General features: G+C 44.5%; 4 non-coding genes across 4 annotated transcripts; 2 read left to right on the top strand and 2 right to left on the bottom strand.

Moving 5' to 3' along the window:
* The first annotated feature begins 202 nt into the window (after positions 1 to 202).
* Positions 203 to 292, top strand: trnar-ucg (transfer RNA arginine (anticodon UCG)). The gene is given in 2 exon segments: positions 203 to 239; positions 257 to 292. It is a non-coding gene; the product is annotated as a tRNA-Arg (tRNA).
* A 1,272-nt stretch (positions 293 to 1,564) lies between these two features.
* Positions 1,565 to 1,654, bottom strand: trnap-agg (transfer RNA proline (anticodon AGG)). Its single transcript is given in 2 exon segments — positions 1,565 to 1,600; positions 1,619 to 1,654. It is a non-coding gene; the product is annotated as a tRNA-Pro (tRNA).
* A 4,804-nt stretch (positions 1,655 to 6,458) lies between these two features.
* On the bottom strand, positions 6,459 to 6,548 carry trnap-agg (transfer RNA proline (anticodon AGG)). The gene is given in 2 exon segments: positions 6,459 to 6,494; positions 6,513 to 6,548. It is a non-coding gene; the product is annotated as a tRNA-Pro (tRNA).
* Positions 6,549 to 17,379: 10,831 nt separating this feature from the next.
* On the top strand, positions 17,380 to 17,469 carry trnaq-uug (transfer RNA glutamine (anticodon UUG)). The gene is given in 2 exon segments: positions 17,380 to 17,416; positions 17,434 to 17,469. It is a non-coding gene; the product is annotated as a tRNA-Gln (tRNA).
* The last annotated feature ends 473 nt before the right edge of the window (positions 17,470 to 17,942 follow it).

The following is a 17,942-nucleotide window of genomic DNA, read 5'->3' as shown; positions in this document are numbered from 1 at the left end:
GTCATACCCCTAGACCAACGAACCACCGATGCTCTGCTTCAAGTTGCATTGTGATTCCCTGCGCTGGTGCAAATCCAGCTCGCAGAAGTCCTGTTCATTCGGTTAAAATGTTTAACTTTTCCTCAATCCGCTTCTTTTTGCGAGCAGTTTCCTTGAATCTGCTCACAATTCTCCCCATAAAAAGACAAGCAGCAGTATCAGCGGCTGCGTGGCCTAATGGATAAGGCGTCTGACTTCGGTTATGAGTTATTCAGTCATCAGAAGATTGCAGGTTCGAGTCCTGCCGCAGTCGTTTAATTAACTGGGCGACACTTTTTCTGTTCCGAATCTGGCTTCAAACCGAACATTTTTGACATTCCCTCAACTGAAGCAGTGGAAGGACTTTTGCTTACATTAAGCTGATTGTACATTTTCAACATTGTTGATCTGGGTGCACGGGCAGGATAAGCGGTGAAGTGGACTTTCTTTCAGGGTATTTCTGCTTAGATGCAAAAAGCAGGAAATGAAATGGCTGAGAGCAGTATATGGTTGAGTCGAGGTGGCCGAAAGGTTAAGGCGATAGACAGTTAATCTATTGCCGATCTGTACGCGAGGGTGCAGCTCCCATCCTCGTCGTTATTACGTTTGATACTGGTACACTTTCCGAGCATTTAACTGAATCTTGTCTAAAATAAGCTCTCAAATGCAATTTCGTCAGAGGCGCTCTGGTGCTCCTGGTCTGTGCCCCATGCATTACTCATATCTTGTTAAAATTAAGAGAGACCACTGCAATTCTTCAACTTCTTGAATGAAGTTGGAGCAGTGATCGCGATTCGGAGATTGTCGAACTCCTCCTTTCTTCTGCTGAGATTGTCACCGAATTAAAGAGTAGCGGGACCAGAGCCAAATGATTAGGGAGCAGAAACATAAATTTCTCCTTTAGGAGGCAATGTAATTTCAGAAATATTTATCAACCTTAATGACGAGATTTTCTGCTTTAGTGTCTTTGGTTGAGATATAACTAATGGGCGAGACATCCTCGTTCTTTTCGGCATACTCTCATGGGATCCGAGGGCCCGGTTTAAGGTCTTACTAGAAAGACGGAGGCACCAACAGTGCAGCACTACGTCATTACTGCACTGGAGTGTCTGCCTGGATTATCTGCTCAAGTCTCTGGAGTGGTGCTTGACTTTGCTGCCGCTGAGCCACGGCTGACACCTAGACTCAGTTCATTTGGCTGGAGAGAAATGACGGAGATAAAGGGAAAATTACAATGGAGTAAACTTTCAATTTGTCACCCAACAGAAAAGCGGGCATCGTAATCGGCCGCCTGTTATAGAAACAGTCCGATATATGTTGCCATCGATTTCATAAGCATTGGAAATCAGGCCTGTTTGTAATGGAATGGGTCGTGGTCAGTTGTTAATCACTCTGGGTCTGTTTAAAAAGAGAGTGCTCACAGTCCCGGATCATTCTGTTTCTGTTTGAAATGGCAGAGCTCACAGTCCCAGATCATTCCGTTTTTTTTAAAGGAGAACGATTTCAGTTTTCATGACCGAGGTGTTGAATTCAACTAAATGTGGCGGGGCTCGTCCGGGATTTGAACCCGGGACCTCTCGCAATTTAAGCCATGGAAATTCCCTAAGCGAGAATCATACCCCTAGACCAACGAGCCGCCGATGTTATGGTTTAAGTTGCATTGCGATTCCCTGCGCTGGTGCAAACCCAGCTCGCAGAAGTCCTGTTCATTCAGTTAAAATGTTTAACTTTTCCTCAATCCGCTTCTTTTTGCGAGCAGTTTCCTTGAATCTGCTCACAATTCTCCCCATAAAAAGAAGCTCAGCAGCATCTGCGGCTGCGTGGCCTAATGGGTAAGGCGTCTGAATTCGGTTAGCGAGTTTTTCAGTTATCAGAAGATTGCAGGTTTGAGTCCTGCTGCGGTCGTTTAATTAACTGGGCGACACTTTTTCTGTTCCGAATCTGGCTTCAAACCGACAATTTTTGACAGTCCCTCAGCTGAAGCAGTGGAAGGCCTTTTGCTTACATTAAGCTGATTGTACATTTTCAACATTGTAGATCTGGGTGCACGGGCAGGATAAGCGGTGAAGTGGGCTTTCTTTCAGTGTATTTCTGCTTAGATGCAAAAAGCAGGAAATGGAATGGCTGAGAGCGGTATATGGTTGAGTCGAGGTGGCCGAAAGGTTAAGGCGATAGACTGTTAATCTATTGCCGATCTGTACGCGAGGGTTCAGCTCCCATTCTCGTCATTATTACGTTTGATACTGGTACAATTTCCGAGCATTTAACTGAATCTTGCCTAAAATAAGCTTTCAAATGCAATTTCGTCAGAGTCGCTCTGGTGCTCCTGGTCTGTGCCCCATGCATTACTCATATCTTGTTAAAATTAAAAGAGACCACTGCAATTCTTCAACTTCTTGAATGAAGTTGGAGCAGTGATCGCGATTCGGAGATTGTCGAACTCCTCCTTTCTTCTGCTGACATTGTCACCGAATGAAAGAGTAGCGGGACCAGAGGCAAATGATTAGGGAGCAGAAACATACATTTCTCCTTTAGGAGGCAATGTAATTTCAAAAATATTTATCAACCTTAATGACGAGATTTTCTGCTTTAGTGTCTTTGGTTGAGATATAAATAAGGGGCGAGACATCCTCGTTCTTTTCGGCATACTCTCATGGGATCGGAGGACCCGGTTTAACGTCTTACTAGAGAGACGGAGGCACCAACAGTGCAGCACTACCTCATTACTGCACTGGGGTGTCTGCCTGGATTATCTGCTCAAGTCTCTGGAGTGGTGCTTGACTTTGCTGCCGCTGAGCCACGGCTGACACCTAGACTCAGTTCATTTGGCTGGAGAGAAATGACGGAGATAAAGGGAAAAATTACAATGGAGTAAACTTTCAATTTGTCACACAACAGAAAAGCGGGCATCGTAATCGGCCGCCTGTTATAGAAACAGTCCGATTTATGTCGCCATCGATTTCATAAGCATTGAAAATCAGGCCTGTCTATAATGGAATGGGTCGTGGTCAGTTGTTAATCACTCTGGATCTATTTAAACCGGGAGTGCTAACATTCCCGGATCATTCTGTTTCTGTTTAAAATGGCAGAGCTCACAGTCCCGATTAATTCCGCATTTTTTAAAGTAGAACGGTTTCAGCTTTCATGACCGAGGTGTTGAGTTTAACTAAATGCGGCGGGGCTCAGTCCGGGATTTGAACCCGGGACGTCTCGCATTTTAAGCCACGGAAATTCCCTAAGCGAGAGTCATACCCCTAGACCAACGAACCACCGATGCTCTGCTTCAAGTTGCATTGTGATTCCCTGCGCTGGTGCAAACCCAGCTCGCAGAAGTCCTGTTCATTCGGTTAAAATGTTTAACTTTTCCTCAATCCGCTTCTTTTTGCGAGCAGTTTCCTTGAATCTGCTCACAATTCTCCCCATAAAAAGACAACCAGCAGTATCAGCGGCTGCGTGGCCTAATGGGTAAGGCGTCTGACTTCGGTTATGAGTTATTCAGTCATCATAAGATTGCAGGTTCGAGTCCTGCCGCAGTTGTTTAATTAACTGGGCGACACTTTTTCTGTTCCGAATCTGGCTTCAAACCGACCATTTTTGACAGTCCCTCAACTGAAGCAGTGGAAGGCCTTTTGCTTACATTAAGCTGATTGTACATTTTCAACATTGTTGATCTGGGTGCACGGGCAGGATAAGCGGTGAAGTGGACTTTCTTTCAGGGTATTTCTGCTTGGATGCAAAAAGCAGGAAATGAAATGGCTGAGAGCAGTATATGGTTGAGTCGAGGTGGCCGAAAGGTTAAGGCGATAGACAGTTAATCTATTGCCGATCTGTACGCGAGGGTTCAGCTCCCATCCTCGTCGTTATTACGTTTGATACTGGTACACTTTCCGAGCATTTAACTGAATCTTGTCTAAAATAAGCTTTCAAATGCAATTTCGTCAGAGGCGCTCTGGTGCTCCTGGTCTGTGCCCCATGCATTACTCATATCTTGTTAAAATTAAAAGAGACCACTGCAATTCTTCAACTTCTTGAATGAAGTTGGAGCAGTGATCGCGATTCGGAGATTGTCGAACTCCTCCTTTCTTCTGCTGAGATTGTCACCGACTTAAAGTGTAGCGGGACCAGAGCCAAATGATTAGGGAGCAGAAACATAAATTTCTCCTTTAGGAGGCAATGTAATTTCAAAAATATTTATCAACCTTAATGACGAGATTTTCTGTTTTAGTGTCTTTGGTTGAGATATAAATAAGGGGCGAGACATCCTCGTTCTTTTCGGCATACTCTCATGGGATCGGAGGACCCGGTTTAACGTCTTACTAGAAAGACGGAGGCACCAACAGTGCAGCACTACCTCATGACTGCACTGGGGTGTCTGCCTGGATTATCTGCTCAAGTCTCTGGAGTGGTGCTTGACTTTGCTGCCGCTGAGCCACGGCTGACACCTAGACTCAGTTCATTTGGCTGGAGAGAAATGACGGAGATAAAGGGAAAAATTACAATGGAGTAAACTTTCAATTTGTCACCCAACAGAAAAGCGGGCATCGTAATCGGCCGCCTGTTATAGAAACAGTCCGATTTATGTTGCCATCGATTTCATAAGCATTGAAAATCAGGCCTGTCTATAATGGAATGGGTCGTGGTCAGTTGTTAATCACTCTGGGTCTATTTAAACCGGGAGTGCTCACATTCCCGGATCATTCTGTTTCTGTTTAAAATGGCAGAGCTCACAGTCCCGATTAATTCCGTATTTTTTAAAGTAGAACGGTTTCAGCTTTCATGACCGAGGTGCTGAGTTTAACTAAATGCGGCGGGGCTCAGTCCGGGATTTGAACCCGGGACGTCTCGCATTTTAAGCCACGGAAATTTCCTAAGCGAGAATCATACCCCTAGACCAACGAACCACCGATGCTCTGCTTCAAGTTGCATTGTGATTCCCTGCGCTGGTGCAAACTCAGCTCGCAGAAGTCCTGTTCATTCAGTTAAAATGTTTAAATTTTCCTCAATCCGCTTCTTTTTGCGAGCAGTTTCCTTGAATCTGCTCACAATTCTCCCCATCAAAAGACAACCAGCAGTATCAGCGGCTGCGTGGCCTAATGGATAAGGCGTCTGACTTCGGTTATGCGTTACTCAGTCATCAAAAGATTGCAGGTTCGAGTCCTGCCGCAGTCATTTAATTAACTGGGCGACGCTTTTTCTGTTCCGAATCTGGCTTCAAACCGACCATTTTTGACAGTCCCTCAGCTGAAGCAGTGGAAGGCCTTTTGCTTACATTAAGCTGATTGTACATTTTCAACATTGTTGATCTGGGTGCACGGGCAGGATAAGCGGTGAAGTGGACTTTCTTTCAGGGTATTTCTGCTTAGATGCAAAAAGCAGGAAATGAAATGGCTGAGAGCAGTATATGGTTGAGTCGAGGTGGCCGAAAGGTTAAGGCGATAGACAGTTAATCTATTGCCGATCTGTACGCGAGGGTTCAGCTCCCATCCTCGTCGTTATTACGTTTGATACTGGTACACTTTCCGAGCATTTAACTGAATCTTGTCTAAAATAAGCTTTCAAATGCAATTTCGTCAGAGGCGCTCTGGTGCTCCTGGTCTGTGCCCCATGCATTACTCATATCTTGTTAAAATTAAAAGAGACCACTGCAATTCTTCAACTTCTTGAATGAAGTTGGAGCAGTGATCGCGATTCGGGGATTGTCGAACTCCTCCTTTCTTCTGCTGAGATTGTCACCGAATTAAAGAGTAGCGGGACCAGAGCCAAATGATTAGGGAGCAGAAACATAAATTTCTCCTTTAGGAGGCAATGTAATTTCAAAAATATTTATCAACCTTAATGACGAGATTTTCTGCTTTAGTGTCTTTGGTTGAGATATAAATAATGGGCGAGACATCCTCGTTCTTTTCGGCATACTCTCATGGGATCCGAGGGCCCGGTTTAACGTCTTACGAGAAAGACGGAGGCACCAACAGTGCAGCACTACGTCATTCCTGCACTGGAGTGTCAGCCTGGATTATCTGCTCAAGTCTCTGGAGTGGTGCTTGACTTTGCTGCCGCTGAGCCACGGCTGACACCTAGACTCAGTTCATTTGGCTGGAGAGAAATGACGGAGATAAAGGGAAATTACAATGGAGTAAACTTTCAATTTGTCACCCAACAGAAAAGCGGGCATCGTAATCGGCCGCCTGTTATAGAAACAGTCCGATATATGTTGCCATCGATTTCATAAGCATTGAAAATCAGGCCTGTCTATAATGGAATGGGTCGTGGTCAGTTGTTAATCACTCTGGGTCTGTTTAAAAAGAGAGTGCTCACAGTCCCGGATCATTCTGTTTCTGTTTGAAATGGCAGAGCTCACAGTCCCGGATCATTCCGTTTTTTGTAAAGGAGAACGATTTCAGTTTTCATGACCGAGGTGTTGAATTCAACTAAATGTGGCGGGGCTCGTCCGGGATTTGAACCCGGGACGTCTCGCATTTTAAGCCACGGAAATTCCCTAAGCGAGAGTCATACCCCTAGACCAACGAGCCGCCGATGCTCTGCTTCAAGTTGCATTGTGATTCCCTGCGCTGGTGCAAACCCAGCTCGCAGAAGTCCTGTTCATTCAGTTAAAATGTTTAACTTTTCCTCAATCCGCTTCTTTTTGCGAGCAGTTTCCTTGAATCTGCTCACAATTCTCCCCATAAAAACACAACCAACAGTATCAGCGGCTGCGTGGCCTAATGGATAAGGCGTCTGACTTCGGTTATGAGTTATTCAGTCATCAGAAGATTGCAGGTTCGTGTCCTGCCGCAGTCGTTTAATTAACTGGGCGACAATTTTTCTGTTCCGATTCTGGCTTCAAACCGACCATTTTTGACAGTCCCTCAACTGAAGCAGTGGAAGGCCTTTTGCTTACATTAAGCTGATTGTACATTTTCAACATTGTTGATCTGGGTGCACGGGCAGGATAAGCGGTGAAGTGGACTTTCTTTCAGGGTATTTCTGCTTGGATGCAAAAAGCAGGAAATGAAATGGCTGAGAGCAGTATATGGTTGAGTCGAGGTGGCCGAAAGGTTAAGGCGATAGACAGTTAATCTATTGCCGATCTGTACGCGAGGGTTCAGCTCCCATCCTCGTCGTTATTACGTTTGATACTGGTACACTTTCCGAGCATTTAACTGAATCTTGTCTAAAATAAGCTTTCAAATGCAATTTCGTCAGAGGCGCTCTGGTGCTCCTGGTCTGTGCCCCATGCATTACTCATATCTTGTTAAAATTAAAAGAGACCACTGCAATTCTTCAACTCCTTGAATGAAGTTGGAGCAGTGATCGCGATTCGGAGATTGTCGAACTCCTCCTTTCTTCTGCTGAGATTGTCACCGAATTAAAGAGTAGCGGGACCAGAGCCAAATGATTAGGGAGGAGAAACATAAATTTCTCCTTTAGGAGGCAATGTAATTTCAAAAATATTTATCAAACTTAATGACGAGATTTTCTGCTTTAGTGTCTTTGGTTGAGATATAAATAATGGGCGAGACATCCTCGTTCTTTTCGGCATACTCTCATGGGATCCGAGGGCCCGGTTTAACGTCTTACTAGAAAGACGGAGGCACCAACAGTGCAGCACTACGTCATTACTGCACTGGAGTGTCAGCCTGGATTATGTGCTCAAGTCTCTGGAGTGGTGCTTGACTTTGCTGCCGCTGAGCCACGGCTGACACCTAGACTCAGTTCATTTGGCTGGAGAGAAATGACGGAGATAAAGGGAAAATTACAATGGAGTAAACTTTCAATTTGTCACCCAACAGAAAAGCGGGCATCGTAATCGGCCGCCTGTTATAGAAACAGTCCGATATATGTTGCCATCGATTTCATAAGCATTGAAAATCAGGCCTGTCTATAATGGAATGGGTCGTGGTCAGTTGTTAATCACTCTGGGTCTGTTTAAAAAGAGAGCGCTCACAGTCCCGGATCATTCTGTTTCTGTTTGAAATGGCAGAGCTCACAGTCCCGGATCATTCCGTTTTTTTTAAAGGAGAACGATTTCAGTTTTCATGACCGAGGTGTTGAATTCAACTAAATGTGGCGGGGCTCCTCCGGGATTTGAACCCGGGTCTTCTCGCAATTTAAGCCATGAAAATTCCCTAAGCGAGAATCATACCCCTAGACCAACGAGCCGCCGATGTTATGGTTTAAGTTGCATTGCGATTCCCTGCGCTGGTGCAAACCCAGCTCGCAGAAGTCCTGTTCATTCAGTTAAAATGTTTAACTTTTCCTCAATCCGCTTCTTTTTGCGAGCAGTTTCCTTGAATCTGCTCACAATTCTCCCCATAAAAAGAAGCTCAGCAGCATCTGCGGCTGCGTGGCCTAATGGGTAAGGCGTCTGAATTCGGTTAGCGAGTTTTTCAGTTATCAGAAGATTGCAGGTTTGAGTCCTGCTGCGGTCGTTTAATTAACTGGGCGACACTTCTTCTGTTCCGAATCTGGCTTCAAACCGACAATTTTTGACAGTCCCTCAGCTGAAGCAGTGGAAGGCCTTTTGCTTACATTAAGCTGATTGTACGTTTTCAACATTGTAGATCTGGGTGCACGGGCAGGATAAGCGGTGAAGTGGACTTTCTTTCAGGGTATTTCTGCTTAGATGCAAAAAGCAGGAAATGGAATGGCTGAGAGCGGTATATGGTTGACTCGAGGTGGCCGAAAGGTTAAGGCGATAGACTGTTAATCTATTGCCGATCTGTACGCGAGGGTTCAGCTCCCATTCTCGTCATTATTACGTTTGATACTGGTACAATTTCCGAGCATTTAACTGAATCTTGCCTAAAATAAGCTTTCAAATGCAATTTCGTCAGAGTCGCTCTGGTGCTCCTGGTCTGTGCCCCATGCATTACTCATATCTTGTTAAAATTAAAAGAGACCACTGCAATTCTTCAACTTCTTGAATGAAGTTGGAGCAGTGATCGCGATTCGGAGATTGTCGAACTCCTCCTTTCTTCTGCTGAGATTGTCACCGAATGAAAGAGTAGCGGGACCAGAGGCAAATGATTAGGGAGCAGAAACATAAATTTCTCCTTTAGGAGGCAATGTAATTTCAAAAATATTTATCAACCTTAATGACGAGATTTTCTGTTTTAGTGTCTTTGGTTGAGATATAAATAAGGGGCGAGACATCCTCGTTCTTTTCGGCATACTCTCATGGGATCGGAGGACCCGGTTTAACGTCTTACTAGAAAGACGGAGGCACCAACAGTGCAGCACTACCTCATTACTGCACTGGAGTGTCTGCCTGGATTATCTGCTCAAGTCTCTGGAGTGGTGCTTGACTTTGCTGCCGCTGAGCCACGGCTGACACCTAGACTCAGTTCATTTGGCTGGAGAGAAATGACGGAGATAAAGGGAAAAATTACAATGGAGTAAACTTTCAATTTGTCACCCAACAGAAAAGCGGGCATCGTAATCGGCCGCCTGTTATAGAAACAGTCCGATTTATGTTGCCATCGATTTCATAAGCATTGAAAATCAGGCCTCTCTATAATGGAATGGGTCGTGGTCAGTTGTTAATCACTCTGGGTCTATTTAAACCGGGAGTGCTCACATTCCCGGATCATTCTGTTTCTGCTTAAAATGGCAGAGCTCACAGTCCCGATTAATTCCGTATTTTTTAAAGTAGAACGGTTTCAGCTTTCATGACCGAGGTGTTGAGTTTAACTAAATGCGGCGGGGCTTAGTCCGGGATTTGAACCCGGGATCTCTCGCATTTTAAGCCACGGAAATTCCCTAAGCGAGAATCATACCCCTCGACCAACGATCCACCCATGTTCTGCTTTAAGTTGCATTGCGATTCCCTGCGCTGGTGCAAACCCAGCTCGCAGAAGTCCTCTTCATTCAGTTAAAATGTTTAACTGTTCCTCAATCCGCTTCTTTTTGCGAGCAGTTTCCTTGAATCTGCTCACAATTCTCCCCATAAGAAGAGGCTTAGCAGCATCAGCGGCTGCGTGGCCTAACGGATAAGGCGTTTAACTTCGGTTGCGAGTTTTTTCAGTTATCAGAAGATTGCAGGTTCGAATCCTGCTGCGGTCGTTTAATTAACTGGGCGACACTTTTTCTGTTCCGAATTTGGCTTCAAACCGACCATTTTTGACAGTCCCTCAACTGAAGCAGTGGAAGGCCTTTTCCTTACATTAAGCTGATTGTACATTTTCAACATTGTAGATCTGTGTGCACGGGCAGGATAAGCGGTGAAGTGGGCTTTCTTTCAGGATTTTTCTGCTTAAATGCAAAAAGCAGGAAATGGAATGGCTGAGAGCAGGATATGGTGGAGACGAGGTGGCCGATAGGCTTAGGAGATGGACTGTTTACCCATTGCTCGATCTGTACGTGAGTATTCGGATCCCATGCTCGTCGTTATTACGTTTGAAACTGGTGTACTTTCCGAGCATTTAACTGAATCTTGACTAAAATAAGCTTTCAAATGCAATTTCGTCAGAATCGCCCTGGTGCTCCTGGTCTGTGCCCAATGCATTACTCATATCTTGTTAAAATTAAAAGAGACCACTGCAATTCTTCAAATTCTTGAATGCAGTTGGAGCAGTGATCGCGATTCAGAGATTGGAGAACTCCTCCTTTCTTCTGCTGAGATTGTCACCGAATGAAAGACTAGCGGGACCAGAGGCAAATGATTAGGGAGCAGAAACATAAATTTCTCCTTTAGGAGGCAATGTAATTTCAAAACTATTTATCAACCCTAATGAAGAGATTTTCTGTTTTAGTGTCTTTGGTTGAGAGATAAATAATGGGCGAGAAATCCTCGTTACTTCCGGCAAACTCTCAAGGGATCGGAGGACCCAGTTTAACGTCTTACTAGGAAGACGGAGGCACCAACAGTGCAGCACTACCTCAGTACCGCACTGGAGTGTCAGCCTGGATTATGTGCTCAAGTCTCTGGAGTGGTGCTTGATTTTGCTGCCGCTGAGCCACGGCTGACACCTACACTCAGTTCATTTGGCTGGAGAGAAATGACGGATATAAAGGGAAAAATTACAATGGAGTAAACCTTCAATTTGTCGTCCAACAGAAAAGCGGGCATTGTAATCGGCCGGCTGTTATAGAAACAGTCCGATTTATGTTGCCATCGGTTTCATAAGCATTGAAAATCAGGCCTGCCTATTATGGAATGGGTCGTGGTCAGTTGTTAATCACTTTGGTTCTGTTTAAACCGGGAGTGCTAACAGTCCCGGATCATTCTGTGTCTGTTTAAAATGGCAGAGCTCACAGTCCCGGATCATTCCGTTTTTTTTGAAGTAGAGCGATTTCAGCTTTCATGACCGAGGTGTTGAGTTTAACTAAATGCGGCGGGGCTCGTCCGGGATTTCAACCCGGGACATCTCGCATTTTAAGCCGCAGAATTACCCTAAGCGAGAATCATACCCGTAGACCAACGAGCCGCCGATATTCTGCTTCAAGTTGCATTGTGATTCCCTGCGCTGGTGCAAACCCAGCTCGCAGAAGTCCTGTTCTTTCAGTTAAAATGTTTATCTTCTGCTCAATCCGCTTCTTTTTGCAAACAGTTTCCTTGAATCTGCTCACAATTCTCCCCATATAAAGAGGCTCACCAATATCAGCGGCTGCATAGCCGAATAGATAAAGCACCTGATTTCCCTTGTGAGTTTTTCAGTTATCAGAAGATTGCAGGTTCGAATCCTGGGCGACACTTTTTATGTTTTGAATCTAGCTTCAAACCGACCATTTTTGACAGTCCCTCAACTGAAGCAGCGGAAGGCCTTTTGCTTACATTAAGCTGATTGTACATTTTCAACATTGTAGATCTGTGTGCACGGGCAGGATAAGCGGTGAAGTGGACTTTCTTTCAGGGTATTTCTGCTTAGATGCAAAAAGCAGGAAATGCAATGGCTGAGAGCAGTGTATGGTGGAGACGAGGTGGCCGAGAGGTTAAGGCGATGGACTGTTAATCCATTGCTGATCTGTACGCGAGGGTTTGGATCCCATCCTCGACGTTATTACGTTTGATGCTGGTACACTTTCCGAGCATTTAACTGAATCTTGCCTAAAATAAGCTTTCAAATGCAATTTCGTCAGCATCGTCCTGGTCTGTGCCCCATGCATTACTGATATCTTGTTAAAATTAAAAGAGACCACTGCAATTCTTCAACTTCTTGAATGAAGGTGGAGCAGTGATCGCGATTCGGAGATTGTCGAACTCCTCCTTTCTGCTGCTGAGATTGTCACCGAATGAAAGAGTAGCAGGAACAGAGGCAAATGATTAGGGAGCAGAAACATAAATTTCTCCTTTAGGAGGTAATGCGGCAGAAATTACGATCGGGGGCTTGTCGCGCGTGCAAGCCCCCGATCTGCACTTACCCGACGTGCCTGCCGTTCACCTCCAGGGACGCCTGGAATTCCTTTTTGAAAGAGAAGAATCCCGGGCAGCGTATGACGTCACGCCGCCCAGGAGCGCAGCCAGCGCGAAGCCTGCGGTGCGCTGTGCAAGTGAGACACGCCCCTTGAGGTCTCATTTTAATAGGACACGCCCATAATCTGTGAAAGCAGCTGGAGAGCACTCTTTCTCACAGAAGAGAAGTGCAGGTAGGTTCTGTGTATTTTTATCAATGTTTTGGTAACTTTTATAAACTTTTAAAAAGTTTTGAATGATTTTGATGACTCTCAGAATGTTTTAAAGTGAATTGAAGCTGTTTGAGCAGTTTTTAAAGCCTTGAAATCAATCTTTTAATTCTGTTCAGTTAATTAGCAAATTGAGATGGCTGGAATGACCACATTTAACGTGATTAAAAGAACTCAGAACTTCACTGAGGATGACCTCAGAAGTCTCCTCAGCGAGGTGGAGGCGAGGCGCCTGCGCATCATGGGGAATGAGGAGTCGAGGGCACCGCGAAAAGGTCAGATGGCAGCGTGGTCGGAAGTTGCACAAGCTGTCAGCGCGAGCTCCACCATTCCACGTACAGCGGAACAATGTCGCAAGAAATTCAGTGACTTGTTGCGATGTGTCAGGGTTTGTACAGTTTTAATGAAAGTGTACCGTTAAATTGCTAAGAGTTTATTTTAATGGATTGCAAAAGGCTTCTGCATTAAATTTTCTAAAGCTAATTCATGGTAAAGTCACCTGAGCTGACAATAAAACTTTGTGGCTTTGGGGGCAGCTCAGGGTTACCTTCTGTTCTCTTATTTTGATTCCAGTGCTTTGAGCTGTAAAACTTCAATCAGAGATTTTAAGAAACACCCAACCCAGTCTTCAAAGCCTCTGCTGACCATATCAGAAATGCAGCTGTCTGATTCTATTTCCTCTTCTTTAATATCAGAGTAAGAGTTCTCACAATGCCAGAGAACGCACACGCACAGGCAGTGGTGTTGCTGAGGGTTTTGACCGAGCATGAGGAACGGGTCGAACAGATGTGTGGATTTGCTAGCAATCGCCCTGCTGAAGGATCTGAAACAAACATTGCTGACCCTCATAGTGAGTTGCCCTGCCCAGCTATATGTTGAAGAAGGATAGGTGTGTGTTGAATATCGGTGATGTGGCACATCTTGCTTTACCTTTGCAAATGTTTTCTGCTTCATTCCCACAGCTGGACAGAGTACCTCTCAAACACGGGATGAGCAGTGCGTGGAGTCAGCGGCCGCAGAGGGCATTGAAAAGGCGCAGGAAACGTTAGCGTGTCACCTTCTGCCCACTCCGCCTCCTTCAACCCTCAGCCACAGAGGCCAGTGGCCAATTCGTTAAATTGTTATATTTCTCATTTTATTGAAATGTTTAATGTTTTCTTTCATATTTAAATTTAAATGTTTATTTCAGCATGAAAGGATATGTTACCTTTTCGTTTAAGCAGTACACCCAATAGTCAATCTTAAAACAATTTAAACATTTCTTTTATTTCAAATTTTTTTACAACAGTTACACAAGTAGAAACTAGCTAGTTCTTACCTTGAATGTTTGTATTGCAGTAAGAAAGTAAAAATTACTGTAAAATGTTTACACTTTCTTTGCCAACAGTTAGCATTATGCACATGTTTGAAAACGTTACATGAGGTAGTACCCATCTTAAATTTTGCCATTTCACTGTAAATCAGACAAAAATTACTTAAACCTGCTTATAAAGTGATTTCAAAACTGTTAACTTTAATATTATTAAAGTGCATAAAAGAGGTCCTTAACATCCTGAATGTTTTACTTGCACAACAAAAGAAAGACAAGTAAAAACGAACTGTTTACAATATTTCTTCCGCATTGTTCATTTTTAGAATTTTTTTAAAACTACAGAAGCTTTACTTAAAATTTACAAGTTATTCACTGTATACATCGAAATTGAAGATGAAAAGTTTTTGATGATGCAATAAAAGGTCACTCTTTCACTTTAATATGTTTCTGCTTCTGTCTTTGCCTTGCGGGGGGAGGGGTAGGTACAGGGCGTAACTACCGCATGAAACTTTTAGCTGCCAGCAGTTCACGAACAGCCTTAGATTCGGCGGCACTTGGCTCCTCCCCATGAGGCCTGGCAACATGCACATTGCCATCGCCTTCATCCTCCACTTCAACAGGCGTCATTGTTAAGGGTCAGTCCTTCCTGCAGGGCAAGGACAGGCCAGCACAACCCGTGCCACTTTCTGGTGAGAGTACTGCAAGGTCCCCCCTAACCTATCCAGGTACCGGAAGCGTGATTTCAGAACTCCTATTGTCCTCTCCACCACTTGACGTGTAGTCACGTGTGCATGGTTGTATCTCTCCTGAGACTGATTAATGGTATTGCGGTAGGGCGTCATCAGCCATGATTTTAGCAGGTAGTCCTTGTCGCCCAATATCCATGCGGAACCTGTAGGCAATTTGCTGAGAGAATCATACAATTTAGAGTTACGGAGGACGAAGGAGTGACGTTTAGGATCTGGAGGTGTGCATCACATAATATCATAACATTCAATGAATGATACCCCTTCCTGTTAATGAATGTCACAGGTGCATCCTTGGGTGCCTTCAAAGCAATGTGGGTTCCATCGACAGCCCCAAACACTTTGGGGAATCCAGCAATGCGATAAAAAGCTAAGGCCATCTCCTTCTGATGTCGAGTGGACAAGTCATAATGAATGAAATCTGAAAGCCTACGGCAAATGGCTTCTGTGACCTGGTGAATGCAGACCTTCGCAGCATTCTTGGAGATGTTGCATATGTCACCGGTGCCTGCTTGAAATGATCCACTTGCAAAGAAGTTCAATGCTGTGGTTACCTTCATGTTCACTGACAAGGCAGTGCGTGTTTTCGAGCTTGGCTACAAGTCCGCCTTCAACATGTCACATAGTCGGCCAATTGCCTCTTTACTGAAGTGCAGCCTCCTGATACACAACTCCTCGGACAGCATATCAAATGATCGCCTCTCCCTGTAAACTCTGTGGGGTGGGTAGTTGTTTCTTCTGATCAGGAGACGGTTATGGTTCCTCAATCTTCTATGTTGCTCCCTGGCCTTGCGATTTCTTTGAAGCAAATACACATAGAACATCGCGGCAACATTTCTATAAGAGGGCATGTTTCTCGCTCACAGGACTCCTCACTACACAGACGTACCTGTTTGGAGTAAATGGAAATAGTTGTTAGTTATTTTAATAAACTTAGTGCCTATAACATCAACTCGGCCTATACCAGGAAGCATGCTTTAACAGCTTGCAAACACATCCTTCCCGCCTGATGAATATCACAGGCCTAGATCCTTTTCTAATAAATTACAATTGCAGAAATTCATCATTACATAAATACATTCATCCACGTACTGAAAAGAATACATACATAAATGCACATCCTTAATGGAATATATACAGACATACATACAATCGTACATACATATTACTAAATATTACTGATGACAATTTCATTTTGTAAGCATTTTATTATTTTTAAAATAGTAAATTTCACATTTTATAAAAATAAATTCAATGAGGCCTTGCCCACAGCCACAATTGCTCCTTCTACCTACAATACTGAAAAACCGTTTTAAACAAAAAAAAAAATTTAAACTTACCTCAGCCTTTCTTAAAATAACTTTCCTCCCTTTCCCAAACAGAAATAAAATGACTTTCAGAAGCTCCACGATGACAGACTTCTTCCTCCGCAGTTTCTCGATAGCTTTACTTCTGCTTTTGTTATTTCCAAGTTGTCAGGACTGACCCTCACTGAATCCATGAATGAAATCGACAAAGTTCACTGCGCACGCGCTGCCTGTGCAGTCGCACGCGTTGTGCCTCTGAACCCCTTCGGTCAGAGGACAGGAAATGTGACTTTTCCCCGCATGCGCTGTGCATGCTGAAAACCGGCAATTCTTCCGGCCACACGCATGAGTATCCCATCCGTACTCACGCATTCAGAGAGGAATTACTGGGCCAATGTAATTACAAAAATATTTATCAACCTTAATGACGAGATTTTCTGTTTTAGTGTCTTTGGTTGAGAGGTAAATAAAGGGCGAGAAATCCTCGTTCTTTTCGGCATACTCTCATGAGATCGGATGGCCCGGTTTAACGTCTTACTAGAAAGAGGGAGGCACCAACAGTGCAGCACTACCTCAGTACTGCACTGGAGTGTCAGCCTGGATTATGTGCTCAGGTCTCTCGAGTGGTGCTTGACTTTGCTGCCGCTGAGCCACGGCTGACACCTACACTCAGTTCATTTGGCTGGAGAGAAATGACGGAGGTGCTTGACTTTGCTGCCGCTGAGCCACGGCTGACACCTACACTCAGTTCATTTGGCTGGAGAGAAATGACGGAGATAAAGGGAAAAATTATAATGGAGTAAACCTTCAATTTGTCGTCCAACAGAAAAGCGGACATCGTAATCGGCCGCCTGTTATAGAGCAGTCCGATTTATGTTGCCATCGATTTCATAAGCATTTAAAATCAGGCCTGTCTTTAATGGAATGGGTCGTGGTCAGTTGTTAATCACTCTGGGTCTGTTTAAACCGGGGTTGCTCACAGTACCGGATCACTCTGTGTCTGTTTAAAATGGCAGAACTCACAGTCCCGGATCATTCCGTTTTTTTTTAAAGTCGAGCGAATTCAGCTTTCATGACCAAGATGTTGAGTTTAAATAAATGCAGCCGGGCTCGTCCCAGGATTTGAACCCGGGACCTCTCCCATTTTAAACCACAGAAATTCCCAAAGCGAGAATCATGCCCCTAGACAAACGAGCCGCCGATGCTCTGCTTCAAGTTGCATTGCGATTCCCTGCGCTGGTGCAAACCCAGCTCGAAGAAGTCCTGTTCATTCAGTTAAAATGTTTATCTTTTCCGCAATCCGCTTCTTTTTGCGAGCAGTTTCCTTGAATCTGCTCACAATTCTCCCCATAAAAAGAGGCTTATCAACATCAGCGGCCGCGTGGCCTAATGGATAAGGCGTCTGACTTTGGTTGCGAGTTTTTCAGTTATCAGAAGATTGCAGGTTCGAGTTCTGCCGCGGTCGTATAATTAATTGTGCGACGCTTTTTCTGTTCTGAATCTGGCTTAAAACCGACCATTTTTGACAGTCCCTCAACTGATGCAGCGGAAGGCCTTTTGCTTACATTAAGCTGATTGTACATTTTCAAAACTGTAGATCTGTGTGCACGGGCAGGATAAGCGGTGAACATAAGGACATAAGAAATGGGAGCAGGAGCAGGCCAATCAGCCCCTCGAGCCTGCTCCGCCATTCAATAAGATCATGGCTGATCTGATCCTAACCGCCAATCCACTATCACAGAACCATCTCCTGAATCTAAAAGAATTAGACACACGAAATAGGAGCAGGATCAGGCTACACGGCCCCTGGACCCGTTCCGCTACCCACAGGGCCATGACCGATCCGGACCTAGACTCATGTCCAAATTCCTGCCCGCCCCCCGTAATCCTTAATTCCCTTTACTTCTAGGAAACTGTCTATTTCTGTTTTAAATTTAT

This window comes from Somniosus microcephalus, unplaced genomic scaffold, assembly GCF_052327205.1.
Source record: "Somniosus microcephalus isolate GS21.2 unplaced genomic scaffold, FLI_Smic_1.0 unresolved_chr1, whole genome shotgun sequence".
Taxonomy (NCBI): Eukaryota; Metazoa; Chordata; class Chondrichthyes; order Squaliformes; family Somniosidae; genus Somniosus; species Somniosus microcephalus.
The sequence above is the reverse complement of the archived record's forward strand: the minus strand, read 5'-3'. Positions and strand labels throughout refer to the sequence as shown.